The sequence below is a fragment of the Pinus tabuliformis genome, chromosome Q (genome assembly GCF_031772625.1).
Source record: "Pinus tabuliformis cultivar Carrire ecotype Pingquan chromosome Q, CPIR1, whole genome shotgun sequence".
NCBI lineage: Eukaryota > Viridiplantae > Streptophyta > Pinopsida > Pinales > Pinaceae > Pinus > Pinus tabuliformis.
Genome location: NC_142296.1, coordinates 857299362 through 857307657, shown reverse-complemented (window position 1 = coordinate 857307657; position 8296 = coordinate 857299362).

Sequence of the window (8296 nt, the reverse complement as noted above, 5' to 3'; positions counted from 1 at the left end):
CTCTCCCCTTGTCCCTCTCTCTCCGCCCCCCGCTCTCTCTCTCCCTCTCCCTATACCCCTCCCTCACCCCTCTCCCTCCCTCCCTCTCTCTCTCTCTCTCTCTCTCTCTCTCTCCCTCTCTCACTCTCTCTCTCTCTCTCTCTCTCTCCTTGCCTCCCCCTCTCTCTTTATCTTCCTCTCCCCCCATTATCTCTCTCTCTCCATCTCTCCCTCTCTCTCTCTCCATCTCTCTCTCTCTCCATCTCTCCCTCTCTCTCTTCTCCCCTCTCTCTCTCTCTCTCTCTCTCTCTCTCTCTCTCTCTCTCCTTGCCTCCCCCTCTCTCTTTATCTTCCTCTCCCCCCATTATCTCTCCTCTCTCTCTCTCCCCTTGCCTCCCCCTCTCTCTTTATCTTCCTTCCCCCCATTATCTCTCTCTCTCCATCTCTCCCTCTCCCCCCCCTCTCTATCTCCCTCTCTACCTCTCCCTGAGGCCAGATAAATCGATCTTGTAGACAAGGCCAATCTCCCTAGTATCAAAAGATATCTAGCAACAAGTAGACAAATAAATCTATCTTTCTCTAAACATATATGATTCATAAATAAAAACTATAGAGGTGTTTAGACCCTACCTTAAGTCTAATGCTAGTTTGTAGTAACCATCCTTCAATTGTCCGAAAGAGTTTCCTTTTGAGAACTTGCAACCAAAAAAGAAAACATAAAATAACACCTGCATAGCTAATATCATAAATCATGTTCATTATGGTGATCAAGGAATCCATAAAATAAACCATAAAACACAGCTTATTGAGAAAAAAAACTTATTTGTATTAACTTTGAAGTAGAAAAAACTTACAACCTTTTCAGCCTTGATGTTGAACAAGATCTTCCCAGGGTCCGAAATAGGAATCTCCTTTACTTTGACAAGCCTTACACTCTTCCAAATGAGATCAAAGAGGTATGTAATCTCTCCTCATAAAAGCTCAATTAGGAAGACTATGTTCTAGCAACATTTCACCTCAAAAATGTTCAGCTTTCAACCTCCTAAGTAACTAGCCCAATGCTTCATTTTATAGTGCAGAGGAAGGAGGTTATAGGTCCACCTATGAAGGGATAGAGTCCTCCTTCAAGGGGATAAGCTCCTCACATCAAGGGGTTAGATCCTTAAGATATGGGATGCATGAACCTTAACGGAGTGAACTTGCCACCTCAAGATTCCTTCTGAAGCTTCTAGAAATGACTCAAAGTGAGTTTTTAAAAATATACTTGCGCCTTTTTAACTTTTACAGGGGTCCGCACCCATAACATAGAAACAGAGTGGTTAGGTACGCAGGGGACATGAGCTTCAGGTGTGGGACCGCATGTAATGCTAAGAGAAAGTGTGGAACCAGAGTTTTAGAGACTTTTGAGGACTTTCTCTTATTTTGAAGGCTTGATATGAAGAATTGAGGCTTAAGACTTACAAAGGAGGAAAGTATGAGTGGTAATGGACTCACACAGATTGCAGAATGTCAAGGTGACAATTTTTAGTGCAACAGATTTCCCCCTAAAGTGAGAAGTCTGTAATAGATGAAGATGAAGTCTTTCATGTATGAAGAGTGAAGTACTTTATCATTTCAAGGATCATCCTATGGACACCCCAGTCAGAACCTGTAAAAACATTCAATGCAATATATATATATATATATATATATATATATAAAAATCATCACTGAGGTAGGCATTCCCATACTCAGATCAAAAACTAACTAGAAAACTGACTAAACTGTTCTGATACAGGAATGATTTTGTAATACGTCAAAAGTATAGACAGATGTAGACACAGTATGGGTAAAACCATTTGTTTATGAATAGTCCACTGTATAATGAATAACAAAAATTCCTCGCAGCTTGGATGGTAGAAACTAGATCCAGGGTCTTGATTTCTACTTCCCGAACTAGTACGATTCTATCCATGTGAATGAATGTGTCGAAGTTGAACATGGTAGAAACCACTTGATTACCAGTCAATGAGGTGAAATGTTAACAAGTGTGAGAGAAACCAACAGTAATTTCAATAGCTCTCAAAGTACTAAGTACAATCCATGAAATGTGAATAAATGAGCTGATGTCGAACATGTCATAGAGTCCTTTGATTGAAGGTCATTGATGCAACCTATCGTCGAAGGCGAGAAACCTGCCATTAGGGCATGCAGATTCCAAGGTACTGACGATTTGTAGATCATCTTTCTAAATAATGAGTTGAAGTCGATAGAAAGTGATCTATCATAAGCAAGCCCACAACAAAAATCATAGATCAAGTTTTGAAGAAATATATTTTCAAGGACTAACTCAGGGATGGTCAAAAGGGATGACAGATATTTTGCAGATGAATGTTTTATTTGAACTCACCTCTTGAACACATAACGACACTACAGATGGTTTGGTGACAATTGACCCAAAGCTAATACCCAAAAACCGGCTGAAGATTTTCAATATGGTTTGATTAACTTTTAGGCAAAGGATTTCCCAACCCAGGTGAACAAAAAGTGTTGTGTTCAAGAGTGGTTAACTTCTTTTCTAAAACACGAAGTGTAACAAACAAGTTCATTTTTCTCTCTTTTCCCTCACCATTTCTGGCAAGTACCTCTTTATTTTTGACAAGCTTGAGGAGGATAACATTGGCTTGTTTATAAGCTCATCCTTCGGATGAGTCCAACTTAGTTTAAAATTCAAACCCTAAGAAGGAGTGGTTCGTTCCCATTTAAAATTGAATAGGTCCTTTACTTTTAAATTTTAACGAGTCCAGTATAGGAGAAACTTGGTGTTTTTCAATTTTAGGGAGTTAGAAGAAAAACTTAAGAAAACTCCATGGGTGTCCTTTTTCGTAAATCTGTGTCCCTCAAGCCCGAAAAAGTATAAAATAATACTTGAGAGAATTGCTTGACCATTATGATCAAGGAGTACTTTTCATAATTAGTGGCTCTGATCCGAAAAAGTAAAAAAACGATTGAAGACATGTCGTTTTAGAACCAATATCGAACTTGAAATGACAAAATTCCAGTGATATTTTCATGTTTATATGGTCAGAAAAGAGCTATAAGTGGATTGCCTTTTTAATTCCGTTTAACGAGTTTAAAAAGGAAAAAACTTGGCAATATTTTCATATTTTACGAGTCAGAAAAGAGCTTAAAGAGGACTCCAATGTTTCGCTTTTTCGTAAGCTTTTGAAAGAGCCCGAAAAAGTGATAAAAGTACTCCTTTTTGAAAATGATCAATTTTCCCCAAAAAATCCAATATTCTGCACAAAAACTCAAAACATTACTCATACTTGTTTTAAGATAAATAAAAACGTATCAAAAAGTTACCTTTTAAAGTGAAAAATAAATAAATTAAGAATTCATTTATTCAAAAAATCTTATAAAAAGGGCTTTTGTAAATTCATTTTTACCATTTGATTTTAGAGTGAGAAGTGAGAGCTTTTGGGTAAGAAACTTCCTGTGAAGATTGCGGAAAATCCGTCCGTTGGAATCGAAAACCGTCAGCTCCAGGTAATCCACATCATCCTTATCTTGCATTTCAACCATTTACATTTCATTTTTAGGCTTTAAAATTGATTTTTAAAGGAGAATTTGGTTTGTAAAATCACTCGCAGGGGTTTGCAAGTGCAACATGCAGCCCCCGCGAATCCCAACTTTTTTCTACAAAGAAAAAAGTCATGGGTCCGCACCTATTGCTTATGAAGAGTGCGGACCCCGCGAAATGGATTTTAAGAATTCAAATTTCTCCATTTCCGCCCAAAAATTTTCGAACTAAATTGTTTTAATACGTCTTTTTTGCATTGTAGGACATAAAAAATGCTTATTTGGCAGGAACGCGAGCATGAGGACATGGATCTTGCCACAATAAATCATTCACCCATATTGAATGCATTGAGAGCATGTAGACTATTTAAGTTCTAGGCCATACCAGGCATGAGGTCCCAAGCAGATTTTTTGCAATGGCTAGTAGACAGGTGGAACATACAGGACTAGTGTTTCATGATTGGTGGCCATCGGCTCGAAATTGAGCTAGAGAACATATATTTTTTGACTGGTTTACCCAAGAGAGGTGAACGATTATCTCTTTTCAAGACTAGGCCAAGTGGCTAGTCTGTCGATAGTCTCCGATTAGAGTTTTGCAATGATCAAACAAAGGACAAATGGATCAATATTAAAACTATCGACCGTCCTGAACTTAAGGTTATTGCATTCACTGTCACCAGACTATGTGGGAGTGCAGCATTGCATGTAGCTATTGGATCCCAGATGTAAATGGTTGTAGACTGTTATCGAGGTACCATATTCAACTGGTGCGAGGTTGTGTTGGCGAATGTAAAAGGCCAACTAACTAGAGCAAAGAACAGACAACTAAAAAACTTTGGATACGGTTTCCTGGTTGTGAGCTTTGGTCTAGAGAGGGTCCCTATGTTGGTCCCACAACAGCTTTCTATTGTGGCTAGTCTTCCTCGAGAGCTTAGGATAATGCGTTGGGTTGTAGTGATGGCTCGTCATCCTAAGGAGGGTTTAGAGGTTGTTCGATTTCCACCTGAGTATTTTCATTGGTTGAGGAACCAACTTTTTGTGATTCAGGATTTTCCATATGTCGGGATGGATTATCGTGGTGACCCAGACATGATTCTTCCACCAGGAGAGTAGTGGGATGATTCAGGTAAAATCATTTTCAACACTTTCTAAGTTTTAACTAATTTTTTGTTGTCGTTTAAATCGTCCAAAACTGACAATAAAAGTTTTAAATGCAGATGTGGGTCCACGATGACCAACCGCTCTCTAGCCTTATGAGAGGAGACACCTAGCGGCAGTAGTACTAGCCCCACAGGACCAATCTACAGAGATCCTGACCGATTTGGAGAATCATCTAGAGTGTTTGACAACAGATATTCAAAAGACTGGAATAGATGATATTCCACTTAGGTTACAACGATATGTGATTGGGATCCCAGGACCTTTTAGGAGGTTCCTTTGTAGGGTGGCCTGAGTACTGGTTTCTTATCATGATCATCACCAGGGATAGGATGATCACTTTTGTAGACTCACAAGACATTTTTGCCTTTTTTAATTATCTTTTTTGCCGATCATAAGGTGTTTTTCAACCTATGATCGAAGACGGTGTATATTTGACACACTTCTTCTATGCTTTGATATATCATTATTACTGGTTATCTTGTGTAACATGTTATTAAATGTTTTAAATTTACTGTTTTGATTATTGCAAATGTCTATTTATCATACGAGAAGCAACTACATTTGATAATGTATTTAAATGTCTTGGAATATGCTGATATTCAATGTAATCAAATTCACATTCCAAGAGACGAACTCTTAAAAATAATCCTAATAACATTGGATTTCTAATGGCATAAACCTTGTTAAGCTGTAATACAACAAGTTCAGAATCTAACCTAACAATCAAACTCTGAATCCCAAACGAGATGGATTCAGATAATAACTCAATCACTGCACTATACTCTACAATGTTATTCGTTGTTTGACCAAGGCTTACCTCATGCATAGATACTAACTCATCAGAGGGTGAATAAATAACCCAAGTTGCGGAAGAAATGTTTCATGTACTACGACAAGCACCATCAGCAAAACCAATGTATGTTTAAAGAGACGTTGACATCTGCAATATCAAGAGTAAAACCAAGATAAACAGGAATAATGATAAAAACACTCTCTAAACTAGGCACACTTTTCTAATCTAAAACACATCAGCTAAAAAAAAAAAAAAAAAAAAAACTAATCTAACAAAAATATCCACACTGAAATTTAAGCATAATATCTCTTCAGATAAAGCCCATTTCTGGGTTTACCCAAAGAGACACCACCAAAATCTACCAATTCATATGCCCCTTTTTCCAGCTTTTGCTTAACAATATAAGGACCATGCCACATCGATACAAATTTTCCAGCCCCTAGCTTATCATTTGCTTGATCATATAGTAAAATTAGGTCTGTTTCCAAAAGATTATGAGGTGTAACATTTCGGTCGTACTGAGCTTTTATCCGTTTCGCATGAGTTTTGATTGCTAATGCAGCAGTGCGTCGATTCTCATCTAACTGAGCTAAGTAAAAAAAACGTTTCTCCTCTTCAGAAGTCGCTGGGAGTAATTCTATGGCTATTTGTAATGAAATAATTTTGCATTCGATAGGTAACACTGCTTCCAAACCGTAAACCAGTTGAAAAGGAGTGAAACCAGTTTATGTTTTCACTGAGGTTCGATATGCCCAAAGTGCTGAAAATAACATCTTATGCCAATTCGACCTATGAATGCCAATTATTCCTTGGATCATAGTGACTATAACTTTATTGATAGCTTCAACCAGATCATTAGCCTGTGGGTAATATGGAGTAGAATTATCATGACGCAGGCCAAGTTGATCTGTCAGTTCAGTCATCATGATGTTTCGAAAATGACTTCCATGATCAGTAATAATAGCTTGAGGAACACTGAATCTAGCAATTATACGATTGAATATGAGAGTTGCAACAGTTTTGCCGTCTGCCGAAAATGTAGGCATCGCCTCGACCCACTTAGTAAAATAACCTACCACTAGGATGACATATGCATGCCTTGAGGATTACATGTAATAAAGCCAATACCCCACTTTGTGAAAGGACTGACAGCAATTATAGGGTGGAGAGGAGCGGGTGGAGCACGCATATTACGATCAAAAATTTGACAATTGTAGCATTTCCGTACTGCATAGATACAATCTTTGAATAAGGATGGCTAGAAATAACCAGCGCACAATATCTTTTGGGTTGTGGCATACCCAGACATATGACCACCACATGCTCTAGAGTGACAATCATTTAGAACCTTTTCAGCTTCTTCCTGAGTTAGACAACGTCGGAAAACAGAATCTGCCCTTGGACGATAGGGTGTATCTCCAATAATATTGTATTATTGGGATTAGAAATGTATTTTCCGTAGCTGAGATCGTGAGATTTCAGGCCGAAAAGATTGGGTTTGGAGATAAACAATAATATCTCCATACCATGGATCAAGAGTACTGATAAGAAACAAGGATTTGTCCGCAATGGGCTCTTCCGCCATAGTTTCAGTATCAGTACGCGGGAAATCACACATCAGTTCCACAAAAACCAAAGATTTCTTTGCCTTGGATTTTTCAAATTCCAAGTCAAATTCTTGCAGGATAACTATCCATTTGGAATACTTGCCCCCTAGCATTGATCGTTTGATCAAAATGTACATCATAGGGTTATAGTCAGAAATTACCGCGGTTTTGCGTAATAGGATGTAATGACGAAATCTTTAGACAACTTGAACAGCTGCCAAGGCCAATTTCTCCACATGCGAATATTTAAGCTCAGTCGATTCAGAGTTCGACTAAGATAGTAAATCACATGTTCATTGTTGAATTCATCTTTCTGAACTAAAACCATCCCAATGGTAGAATGAGAAGAGGCGAGGTACAAAAAGTAATCCTAGTTGTAATTGGGAGGATGCAATAATAGTGCATGGGTTAACGCGTGTTTAAGTGCATCAAAAGATTTGTCAGTGATCTCATCCCAAAAGAATGGAGTATTCTATTTCAACAACCTGGTAAAACCTTTCATTATCTTGGCGTAGTTAGGAATGAAACGACGTAAAAAGTTTTCTTTCCCTTGCAAACTTTGGAGTTGGCGAAGAGTCAGAGGAGGTAATTTGACGATAGCTTCAACCTTTGAGGGATCAACACGACTTCCAGCTTTTGAAACGACAAATCCTAGTAAACTACCCATTTCTACACAAAATACACATTTGTGTAGATTCAACCTAATTCGATAATGCCTACATCTCATAAAGATAGCTCGTAAATGAGTGAGATGATCGGCTCTACATAATGAATAGGCAGGTAAATCATCGAGATAAGGCTGCACAATGTGCTTGATGTCATGAAATGCATAAGACATAGCCCTTTGAAAAGTTTCTCCAATGTTCTTCAATCCAAAAGGTAATTTACAATAAGCAAATGTCCCCCATGGAACCGTTTTAGGTTGATCAGCAGGGAGTATGTTGATTTGATTGTAAGCAGAAAAACCATCCATAAAGGAGAACATTTCACTGCTGGCACAATCATCAATAATTTGATTGATATAGGGGGTTGGATAATTGTCTTTAGGACAAGCTCAATTAATATCCCTATAATCGATACATATTCTTATCGTTACTTGTTTTTTGTTAACAAGAACAATATTCGATACCCAATCTGTTAAAGCAATTGGATAAATGAAACCTACTCAAAGTAATTTCTCGACTTCAGCTTTAAT